The sequence below is a fragment of the Tachyglossus aculeatus genome, chromosome 19 (assembly GCF_015852505.1).
Source record: "Tachyglossus aculeatus isolate mTacAcu1 chromosome 19, mTacAcu1.pri, whole genome shotgun sequence".
Lineage (NCBI taxonomy): Eukaryota > Metazoa > Chordata > Mammalia > Monotremata > Tachyglossidae > Tachyglossus > Tachyglossus aculeatus.
Window position 1 is genome coordinate 22950006 of NC_052084.1, and position 11839 is coordinate 22961844.

Below are 11839 nucleotides of genomic sequence, written 5' to 3' on the forward strand. Positions count from 1 at the left end.
CCAACGACAATCCCCAAGCACCAGGTGCTTATGTGGAACGGGAGGAGGTTCTAGTGAGCCCCCTGCTGGCTGACTTTGCGAACTTCAGGGGAATCCCCAAACTCAGCCGATTCACAAGCACCGGTTCATTTGCAGAGGTCGGGAAAAGCTGAGAGGGCGAACTCTGCTGACCGAGTCTAAGAGCTGCAGGGAAATACCCGGTCCCCTCCAATCCCCGGACTACACTAATTTGGGGGCGACGGGATTACCGGCGAGGGCGCCATCAGCTGGCCGAGCCCAGGAGCTGCAGGAATATCCCCAGCTCCAGACGATCCCCACGATCCACTTATTTAAGGAGGGGGGGATACGGGAAGAGCTACGAGGGCGTCCTCTGTTGGCCAAGCTCTCGAGCTGCTGTAGAGTCACCACCCTAACCACTCCCCAAACACCAGTAGATACGGTGGAACGGGAGGAGCTGCGAGAGCGCCCACTGCAGGCCAACCTCGCGAGCTGCAGGAGTATCCCCAACCCCAGCCAATTCCCAAGGACCAGTTGATTTGGAGGGGACGTGTGAAGCTGAGAGAACGTCCTCTGCTGATGGATTCTATGAGCTGCAGGGGAATACCCGGTCCCAGCCAATCCCCGCACTACACTAATATGGGGGCGACGGGATTAACTGCTAGGGTGCCATCTGCTGGCCGGGCCCGCGAGCTGCAGAGAAATCCCTTGCCCCAACCAATCTGCGCCCCACGGAATTGGGAGTGGGACGTGAGGTGATGCGCGGGCGCCCTCTTTTGTCCGAGCCCAGGAGCTGCTGGACGGTCCCTGGCTCCAGCAGGTCCCTACTCTCCACTCATTTAAGGAGGGGTGGGGGGGACCTCAACAGTTGCGAGGGCGTACTCTGCTGAACGAGCTCGCGAGCTTCAGGAGAATCCCAGACCCCAGCCAATTCACAAGCCCCGGTTGATTCCGGAGAACGGGAGGAGCTGCGAGGGCGCCCTCTGCTGGCCCACACAGAGCACTGCAGGTCGGGCCACGGCCGCAGCCAATCCCCGCACTCCACTGAATGACGTGTGGGCCGTGTGGAGCTGCGAGGGTGCCCTCTGCTGGCCAAGTCCAGGAGCTGCAGGAATTTCCGCGGCTCCAACATTTCCCCACATGTTTATTGGGGGGGAAAGGGAGGAGCTGCGAGGGCGACCCTGCTGGCCGAACTCGCGAGCTACAGGAGTATCCCCCAACCCAGCCAATCCCCAAGGTCCTGGTGCTTTGGTTGAACGGGAGGAGCTTATAGGAAGCCCCCTGCTGGCCGAACTCGCTAACGTCAGTGCAATCTCCAAACTCAGCTGCTCCCCAAGCACCGGTTGATTTGGAGGGTTCGGGAGAACCAGAGTGGGCGCCCTCTGCTGACCGAGTCTAATACCTGCAGCGGCATATCCGGTCCTAGCCAATCCACGCAGTACACTAATTTGGGGGCGAGGGGATTAACTGCGAGTGCGCCATCTGCTGGCCAGGCCCGCGAGCTGCAGACAAATCACTTGCCCCAACCAATCCGTGCCCCACGAAATAGTGTGTGGGCCGGGAGGTGATGCGAGGGCGCCCTCTGTTGTCCGAACCGAGGAGCTTCAGGGCGGTCCCTGGCTCCAGCAGATCCCTACGCTCCACTCAGTCGAGGAGGGGGGGGGAATGGTAAGAGTTTCGAGGGCGTCCTCTCCTGGACGAGTTCGCGAGCTGCAGAGGAATCCTCTACCCCAGCCCATTCCCAAGCACCAGGTGATTGGCGGGAACTGGAGGAGCAGCGAGGGCGCCCTCTGCTGGGCCACACAGAGCACTGCATGTCGGGCCACGGCCCCGGCCAATCCCAGCACTCCACTGAATATCGTGTTGGCCACGAAGAGCTGCGAGTGCGCCCTCTTGTGGCCGAGCCCAGGAGCTGCAAGAATGTCCCCGGGTCCAGCCGATCCCCACTCCCCACTCATTTAAGGGGGGGGGAACCTGAAGAGCTGCGAGGGAGTCCTCTGCTGGCAGAGCTCGCGAGCTGCAGGAGCATCCTCGACCAAAGACAATCCCCAAGCACCAGTTGCTTAGGTGGAACGGGAGGAGGTTTTAATGCGCGCCCTGCTGGCCGACTTTGCGAACTTCAGGGGAATCCCCAAACCCAGCCGCTTCTCAAGCACCGGTTGATTTGCGGCGGTCGGGAAAAGCTGAGAGGGCGAACTCTGCTGACCGAGTCTAAGAGCTGCAGGGAAATACCCGGTCCCCTCCAATCTCCGGACTACACTAATTTGGAGGCGACGGGATTACCCTCGAGGGCGCCATCAGCTGGCCGGGAGCGCGATCAGCAGAGAAATCCCTTGCCACAACTAATACGCGCCCCAGTGAATGGGGTGTTGCCCGGGAGGTGATGCGAGGGCGCCGTCTATTGGCCGATCCCAGGAGCTGCAGGACGGTCCCCGGCTCCAGCAGATCCAACCGCTCCACTCAGTTGAGGAAAGGGGGGGAAACGGTAAGAGCAGCAAGGCCGTCATCTGCTGGCCGAGCTCGTGAACTGCAGGAAAATCGCCGACCCCAGCAAATCCCCAAGCCTCAGTTAATTGGAGGGAACGGGAGGGCTTCGAGGGCGCCTCCTCCTGGCCTACCTCGAGCTTCAGGATAATCCCCGACTCCAGCCAATCCTCAAGAAGCATTTGATTGTGGGGAATGGGAGGAACTCCGAGGGCGCCCTCTGTTGACCCACACAGAGCACTGCAGGTCGGGCCACGGCCCCAGCCAATCCCCGCACTCCACTGAATGGCGTGTGGGCCGTGAGGACCTGCGAGGGCGACCTCTGCTGGCCGAGCCCAGGAGCTGCAGGAATATCCCCAGTTCCAGCCGATTCCCACGATCCACTCTTTGAAGGAGAGAGGGCGTGGGGAGCGTGGGAAAGCGCTGAGACAGGGAGGATGTGCACACAAACCGTACCCAACAGCTCAAAGCCAAACAGACTCAACAGCAGGAGATAAAGGAACCAGGGCAAGAAAAACAAGCTTGCACCTGCGAGGCTCGGAGGCAACCTCAAGGCCATATCCGCAGCCAGCGATGGTTGGCAACGGGTGGCTGGGGGCGAGCCAGAGCAAACGCTTCGTGATGGACAGAGCTGTTGCTAGGCTAGTGGCTGGAGGGTGGCGAGTGAGTGTGCTACATGGCCTGAGAAAACCCTGCCCCCGGGCAACGGGGGGTATAAGAGACGAACAGGACAAGGTGGGGTACACAGGTGCTCTCTCTCCCTCCCTTTCTCTCTCGCTCTCTCGTTCTCTCTCTCTTTATTAACTATGTAATCGCTGATAGCAAATAAACGGCAACCACGCTTTGGACCTCTGGCTGTCTCTTCCTGGTGTGAACGCGCTACCCGCGTCCGGAGACGTCCGAAGACCCGGAGAGGGTAAGAACCCGAGAGTTGCCCCCGAAACCCCGGGGAGCAACGAGAGGGGATACGGGAAGAGCTGCGAGGTCGTCCTATGCTGGCCAACTCGCGAGCTGCTGGAGTGTCCCCACCCTAACCACTCCCCAAGCACCAGTAGATAGGGTGGAACGGGAAGAGTTGCGAGGGCGCCCCCTGCTGGCCGACCTCGTGAGCCGCAGAAGTAGCTTCAGGCTCCGACTGCGCATGCCCTACGCTCTCCAGGGCAGGGGCTCCCTTCTCCCCCGGCCCGGGCTCCGACGGCGCATGCGCCGCGCTCTCCCGGGCGGGCCCACTTTTTCTCCCCCGCACGGGCTCTGACTGCGCATGCGCCTCGCTCTCCCTGGCGGGACCCCTTTCCCTTCCCCGAGGACTCAGACCGCGCATGCGCCGCGCTATCCAGGACGGGCCTCCCTCCTCCCCCCGCGCCGTGGCGTACTCCGATTGCCCATGCTCCGGCCTCTCCGGGGCGCGGCCCCTTCCTCCCCTCGCCGAGGCTCCAAATACGCATGCGCTCCGCTTCTCCTCCCCCGCTGGCTCCGCACGCGCATGCGCAGAACTCCCTCCCTTCTCCTCCCCCCACCCGTGCTTCGACTGCGTAAGCTCTGCGCTCTCTAGGGCTGAAGATATAGTTTTCGGGACTATATCGTTCATTGATTCATTCAATCGTATTTCTTTATTGAGCGCTTACAGTGTGTAGCGTACTGTACTATTGAGCACTTACAGTGTGTAGTATAGTACAGTATAGAGAAGCAGTGTCTTTCAGTAGCAAGAGACCGGGCTTTGGAGTCAGAGGTCAGTCGTTCAAATCCCGCATCCACCGCTTGCCAGCTGTGTGACCTTGGGCAAGACACTTTTTTATGGCATTTATCAAGCTCTTACTATGTGCAAAGCACTGTTCTTCTTTGGGCCACAGCTCCACCTGTAAAATGGGGATGAAGACTGTGAGCAACGCGGGGGGCAAACTGATCACCTTGGAATCCCCCAGCAGTTAGAATAGTGCTGTGCACATAGTAAACGCTTAACAAATGCCATTATTATTATTATTATTAGTAGTAGTAGTAGTAGTATTACCTCCAGGCCCTGGTCCATCCCTGCGTCCTGGACTTGGGTTCCCTCAACCTCCCGGCACTGGCACCCCTGTCCTCCGGCCCAGGTACCACTTCGCCTCTTGGTACGGGTCCCCCTATTCCCCTGGCCCTGGCCCCCATCTCCCGGCCCAGGTACACCTCGGCTTCCCTGCCCTGGTTCCCCTGTCACCCAGCCCAGATACGCCTCTGCCATCTAACCCTGGGACCCCTCTGCCTCCCTGCCCGGGTCTCCCTGTATTCCGGCCCAGGTATAGCTATCTCCTGGATCTGGTCACCCTCTGCTTCACTGCATTGGTACTGCCGTCTGCCTCCAGGCCCTGGTCCCGCTCTGCCTCCCTGTCCTGACCCCCGACCGCCTCTCGGCCTTAGTCCCCCTGTGCCTCCCGGCCCTGATCACCTTGTAACACCCAAGAGCTTAGAACAGTGCTTTGCACATAGTAAGCGCTTAATAAATGCCATTATTATTATTAATATTATTACTATTATTATTATTATTATTATTATTATTATTATTATTACCACCATGCTCTGGTCCATCTCTGCGGCCTGAACTGGGTTCCCTCAACCTCCCGGCACTGGTCCCCCTGTCTTCCGGCCCAGGTACCACTTTGCCTCTCGGTCCGGGTCCCCCTATTCCCCTGGCACTGGTCCCCATTTCCCGGCCCAGGTACACCTCTGCTTCCCTGCCCTGGCCCCCCTGTCACCCAGCCCAGACACCCCTCTGCCATCCTGCCCTGGGACCGCTCTGCCTCCCTGCCCGGGTCCCCCTGTCTCCCGGTCCTGAACCTGGTGCCCTCTGCTTCCCTGCCTTGGTAGTGCCGTCTGCCTCCAGGCCCTGGTCCCCCTCTGCCTCCCTGTCCTGATCCCCCACCGCCTCTCGGCCTTAGTCCCCCTCTGCCTCCCGGCCCAAGTACCCCTCTACCTCCGGGCCCTGGTCCCCGTCTGGCTCTCTGCCTTGGTCCCCCTCAAAGTCCTGGCCCAGGCCGGCCACTGCCTCTATGACCTGGTCACGCCCCGTCTCTCGGCCCTGGTTCCCCTCGGCTTCTCAGCCATAGTCCCACTGTCTCCCGGCCCAGGTACCCCTCTGACTGCCGGCCCTGGTCGCACTGTCTACCAGCCCTGGTCCCCAGCTTTCTCCCGGTCCTGGCCGCTCTCTGCCTCCCTGAACTTGTCACACCGCTGCTCGGCCCTGGTCCACCTTTGCCTCCCGGCCCCGGCTACCCTCTGCCTCCCGGCCCTGGTCCCCCGTCTAACGGACCGGGTACCCCTCTGACTCCTGGCCCTGGTCCCCCGCTGCCTCCAGGCCCTCGGCCCCATCTGCCTCCCTGCCCTGGTCCCCAAGGCCTCTCTGTTCTGGTCCCCCTTTGCCTCCGGCCAAGTGACCACACTGCCTCCTGGAAGAAATCCCTTCAGCTTCCATACCCTGGCCCCCATCTACCAGCCCAGGTAAACCTTGGCCTCCCGGCTCTGTTCGCCCAGTATCCCTTCCCAGGAACCCCTCTGTCCCCTGGCACTGGTCCCCCTCTCTCCCGGCCCAAGTAACCCTCTGCCTCCTGGCCCTGGTCCCCGCCTGCCACCGTCCACCTCTGCCTCCCAGCCCGGGTCGCCTTCTACCTCCAGGCCTTGGGTCTCCCTCCGTCCCGGCCCTGGGTCCTCTCTACCTCCCAGCCCAGGTACCCCTGTCTCCCGCCGCAAGGAACCCTCTACTTCTTCGCCCTGATCTCTCCTGCCTTCCAGCGCTTGTCCCCCTCTACCTCCCTGCCCTGGTCCCCAGCCTGTCTCTTGGCCTTTGTCCCCCTCTGCCCTTTGGCCGTGGTATCCCTGTCTCCCAGCCCAGGTACCCATCTGCTTCCTGGCACCGGTCCCCCTCTGCCTCTAGGCCCCGGTCCCCTTCTGCCTCCCGGACCTGGCCCCTTTATGTGTCCAGGCCCTGGTCTCCTTTTACGTCAGGGGTTCGAATCCCTCTCCACCGCTTGTCACCTGTGTGACCTTGGGCAAGTCACTTCACTTCTCTGGGCCTCAGTTACCTCCTCTGTAAAATGGGGATTAAGACCGTGAGCCCCACTTGGGACAACCTGATCACCTTGTAAATTCCCCAGCGCTTAGTACACTGCTTTGCACACAGTAAGCGCTTAATAAATGCCATCATTATTCTTATTATTACAACTTGGCAACATAGTAAGCTTCGTACATAGTGAGCGCGGGCGCGGTCCGACTGCGCATGCGCAGCATGCCCCCAGTTTTTCCCCACTCGCCCGGGCTCCGACTGCGCATGCGTTCCGCTCTCCAGGGCGGGGGCTCCCCTCTCCCCGGGCCGGGTTCCGACGGCGCATGCGCCGCGCTCTCCCGCAGGGGCTCCCCTCTCCCTTCCCGCCCGGGCTCTGACCGCGCATGCGCTACGCTCTCCAGAGCGGGGGGGTCCCTTCTCCCCGGGCCCGGGCTCCGACCGCGCATGCGCCGCGCCCTCCGGGGCGGGGACACCCTCCTCCCCTCGGAGAGGCTCCCAATGCGCATGCGCAAGCGCCTCTGCTCCCCGCCGGGCTCCGCAAGCGCATGCGCAGAGCTCCCTCGCTTCTCCCCCCTCCCACCCGGGCTTCGACTGCGCATGCGTCGCGCTCTCTCGGAACTGAAGATATAGCTTTGGGGGCTATATCGTTCATTCATTCATTCATTCAATCGTATTTTTGATTGAGCGCTTACAGTGTGTAGGGCACTGTGCTAAGCGCTTGGGAATGGGATAGTATATCCGTATATTACAGTATGGCATAGTACATTATAGAGAAGCTGTGTGGTTCAGTGGCAAGAGCCCGGGCTTTGGAGTCAGAGGTCAGGCGTTCAAATCCCGACTCCAGCGCTTGTCAGCTGTGTGACCTTGGGCAAGTCACTTCACTTCTCTGGGCCTCAGTTCCATCTGTAAAATGGGGATGAAGACTGTGAGCCCCGCGGGGGGCAACCTGATCACCTTGTAACCCCCCAGCGCTTAGAACAGTGCTTTGCACATAGTAAGCGCTTACTAAATGCCATTATTATTATTATTTTTATTATTATCATTATTATTGCTATTATTATCACCTCCAGGCCCTGGTCCATCCCTGCGTCCTGGACGTAGGTTCCCTCAACATCCCGGCACTGGTCCCCATGTCTTCCGGCCCATGTACCACTTTGCCTCTCGGTCCAGGTCCCCCTATTCCCCTGGCCCTGGTCCCCATTTCCCGGCCCAGGTACACCTCTGCTTCCCTGCCCTGGTCCCCCTGTCACCCAGCGCAGATCCCCCTCTGCCATCCAGCCCTGGGACCCCTCTGCCTCCTTGCCCGGGTCCCCCTGTCTCCTGGCCCGGGTCCCCCTGTCTCCTGGACCTGGAGCCCCTCTGCTTCCCTTCCTTGGTACTGCCGTCTACCTCCAGGCCATGGTCCCCCTCTGCCTCCCTGTCCTGATCCCCCACCGCCTGTCGAGCTTAGTCCCCTGTTGCCTCCAGGCCCAGGTACCCCTCTACCTCCCGACACTGGTCCCCGTCTGGCTCCCTGCCTTGGGCCCCCTCAAAGTCCTGGCCCAGGCCGGCCTCTGCCTCTATGACCTGGTCACGCCCCGTCTCTCGGCCCTGGTGCCCCTCGGCTTCTCAGCCATAGTCCCACTGTCTCCCGGCCCAGGTACCCCTCTGACTGCCGGCCCTGGTCGCACTGCCTACCAGCCCTGGTCTCCCTCTTTCTCCCGGTCCTGGCCGCGCTCTCCCTCCCTGAACTTGTCACACCGCTTCTCGACCCTGGTCCCCCTTTGCCTCTCGGCCCTGGTACCCCTCTGCCCCCCTCGGCCCTGGTCCCCAGTCTACCGGCCCGGGGACCCAACCCTCTGCCTCCTGGCCCTGATCCCCCGCTGCCTCCAGGCCCTCGGCCCCCTCTGCCTCCCTGCCCTGGTCCCCAAGGCCTCTCAGCTCTGGTCCCCCTCTGCCTCCGCCCAAGGTACCCCACCGCCTCCAGTAAGAAATCCGCTTCAGCTTCCATGCCCCGGCCCCCATCTACCAGCCCCGGTACCCCTTGGCCTCCCGGCTCTGGTCCCCCTGTATCCCTTCCCAGGAAGCCCTCTGTCCCCTGGCCCCGGTCCCCCTCGGCCTCCTGACCCTGGTCCCCCTCTCTCCCGGCCCAAGTACCCCTCTGCCTCCTGGCCCTGGTCCCCGCCTGCCACCGTCCATCTCTGCCTCCCAGCCCGGGTTGCCTTCTACCTCCAAGCCTTGGGTCTCCCTCCGTCCCGGCCCTGGGTCCTCTCTACCTCCCAGCCCAGGTCCCCCTGTCTCCCGGCCCAAGTAACCCTCTACTTCTTGGCCCTGATCCCTCCTGCCTTCCAGCCCTTGTCCCCCTCTGCCTCCCTGCCCTGGTCCCCAGCCTGCCTCTTGGCCTTTGTCCCCCTCTGCCCTTTGGCCCTGGTATCCCTGTCTCCCAGCCCAGGTACCCATCTGCTTCCTGGCACCGGTCCCCCTCTGCCTCTAGGCCCCGGTCCCCTTCTGCCTCCCGGACCTGGCCCCTTTATGTGTCCAGGCCCTGGTCTCCTTTGACGTCAGGGGTTCGAATCCCTCTCCACCGCTTGTCACCTGTGTGACCTTGGGCAAGTCACTTCACTTCTCTGGGCCTCAGTTACCTCCTCTGTAAAATGGGGATTAAGACCGTGAGCCCCACTTGGGACAACCTGATCACCTTGTAAATTCCCCAGCGCTTAGTACAGTGCTTTGCACACAGTAAGCGCTTAATAAATGCCATCATTATTCTTATTATTACAACTTGGCAACATAGTAAGCTTCGTACATAGTGAGCGCGGGCGCGGTCCGACTGCGCATGCGCCGCATGCCCCCAGTTTTTCCCCACTCGCCCGGGCTCCGACTGCGCATGCGTTCCGCTCTCCAGGGCGGGGGCTCCCCTCTCCCCGGGCCCGGGCTCCGACGGCGCATGCGCCGCGCTCTCCCGCGGGGGCCCCCTCTCCCTTCCCGCCCGGGCTCTGACCGCGCATGCGCTACGCTCTCCAGAGCGGGGGGGGGGGGGAATGGGGTCTCTTCTTCTGGCCCGGCCTCCGACCGCGCATGCGCCGCGCTCTCCGGGGCGGGGACACCCTCCTCCCCTCGGAGAGGCTCCCAATGCGCATGCGCAACCCCTCTCCTCCCCGCCGGGCTCCGCCAGCGCATGCGCAGAGCTCCCTCGCTTCTCCCCCCTCCCACCCGGGCTTCGACTGCGCATGCGTCGCGCTCTCTGGAACTGAAGATATAGCTTTGGGGGCTATATCGTTCATTTATTCATTCATTCGATCGTATTTTTGATTGAGCGCTTACAGTGTGTAGGGCACTGTGCTTAGCGCTTGGGAATGGGATAGTATATCGTATATTACAGTATGGCATAGTAGATTATAGAGAAGCTGTGTGGTTCAGCGGCAAGAGCCCGGGCTTTGGAGTCAGAGGTCAGGCGTTCAAATCCCGACTCCAGCGCTTGTCAGCTGTGTGACCTTGGGCAAGTCACTTCACTTCTCTGGGCCTCAGTTCCATCTGTAAAATGGAGATGAAGACTGTGAGCCCCACGGGGGGCAACCTGATCACCTTGGAAGCCCCCACTGCTTAGAACAGTGCTTTGCACATAGTAAGCGCTTACTAAATGCCATTATTGGAAGCCCCCACTGCTTAGAACAGTGCTTTGCACATAGTAAGCGCTTACTAAATGCCATTATTATTATTATTTTTCTTATTATCATTATTATTGCTATTATTATCACCTCCACTCCCTGGTCCATCCCTGCGTCCTGGACGTGGGTTCCCTTAACTTCCCGGCACTGGTCCCCATGTCTTCCGGCCCATGTACCACTTTGCCTCTCGGTCCAGGTCCCCCTATTCCCCTGGCCCTGGTCGCCATTTCCCGGCCCAGGTACACCTCTGCTTCCCTGCCCTGGTCCCCCTGTCACCCAGAGCAGATCCCCCTCTGCCATCCAGCCCTGGGACCCCTCTGCCTCCTTTCCCGGGTCCCCCTGTCTCCTGGCCAAGGTACCCCTGTCTCCTGGACCTGGAGCCCCTCTGCTTCCCTGCCTTGGTACTGCCGTCTGCCTCCAGGCCATGGTCCCCCTCTGCCTCCCTGTCCTGATCCCCCACCGCCTCTCGGGCTTAGTCCCCTTCTGCCTCCAGGCCCAGGTACCCCTCTACCTCCCGACCCTGGTCCCCATCTGGCTCCCTGCCTTGGTCCCCCTCAAAGTCCTGGCCCAGGCCGGCCTCTGCCCCTATGACCTGTTCACAGCCCCGTCTCTCGGCCTTGGTGCCCCTCGGCTTCTCAGCCATAGTCCCACTCTCCCCCGGCCCAGGTCCCCCTCTGACTGCCCGCCCTTCTCGCACTGCCTACCAGCCCTGGTCTCCCTCTCCCTCCCTGAACTTGTCACACCGCTTCTCGGCCCTGGTCCCCCTTTGCCTCTCGGCCCTGGTCGCCAGTCTACCGGCCCGGGGACCCAGCCCTCTGCCTCCTGGCCCTGATCCCCCGCTGCCTCCAGGCCCTCGGCCCCCTCTGTCTCCGTACCCTGGTCCCCAAGGCCTCCCAGCTCTGGTCCCCCTCTGCCTCCGGGTAAGAGTACCCCACCGCCTCCAGTAAGAAATCCGCTTCAGCTTCCATGCCCCGGCCCCCATCTACCAGCCCCGGTCCCCCTTGGCCTCCCGGCTCTGGTCCCCCTGTATCACTTCCCAGGAAACCCTCTGTCCCCTAACCCGGTCCCCCTCTCTCCTGGCTCAAATACCCCTCTGCCTCCTGGCCCTGGTCTCCGCCTTCCACCGTCCATCTCTGCCTCCCAGCCCGGGTTGCCTTCTACCTCCAAGCCTTGGGTCTCCCTCCGTCCCGGCCCTGGGTCCTCTCTACCTCCCAGCCCAGGTCCCTCTGTCTCCTGACCCAGGTCTCCCTCTACTTCCTGGCCCTGATCCCTCCTGCCTTCCGGCACTTGTCCCCCTCTGCCTCCCTGCCATGGTTCCCAGCCTGCTTCTTGACCTTTGTCCCCCTCTGCCCTTTGGCCCTGGTATCCCTGTCTCCCATCCTAGGTACCCATCTGCTTCCTGGCACTGGTCCCCCTCTGCCTCTAGGTCCCGGTCCCCTTCTGCTTCCCGGACCTGGCCTGTTTATGTGTCCAGACCCTGGTCTCCTTTTACGTCAGGGGTTCGAATTCCACTCCACCGCTTATCACCTGTGCAACCTTGGGCAAGTCACTTCACTTCTCTGGGCCTCAGTTACCTCCTCTGTAAAATGGGGATTAAGACCGTGAGCCCGACTTGGGACAACCTGATCACCTTGTAAATTCCCCAGCGCTTATTACAGTGTTTTGCACATAGTAAACG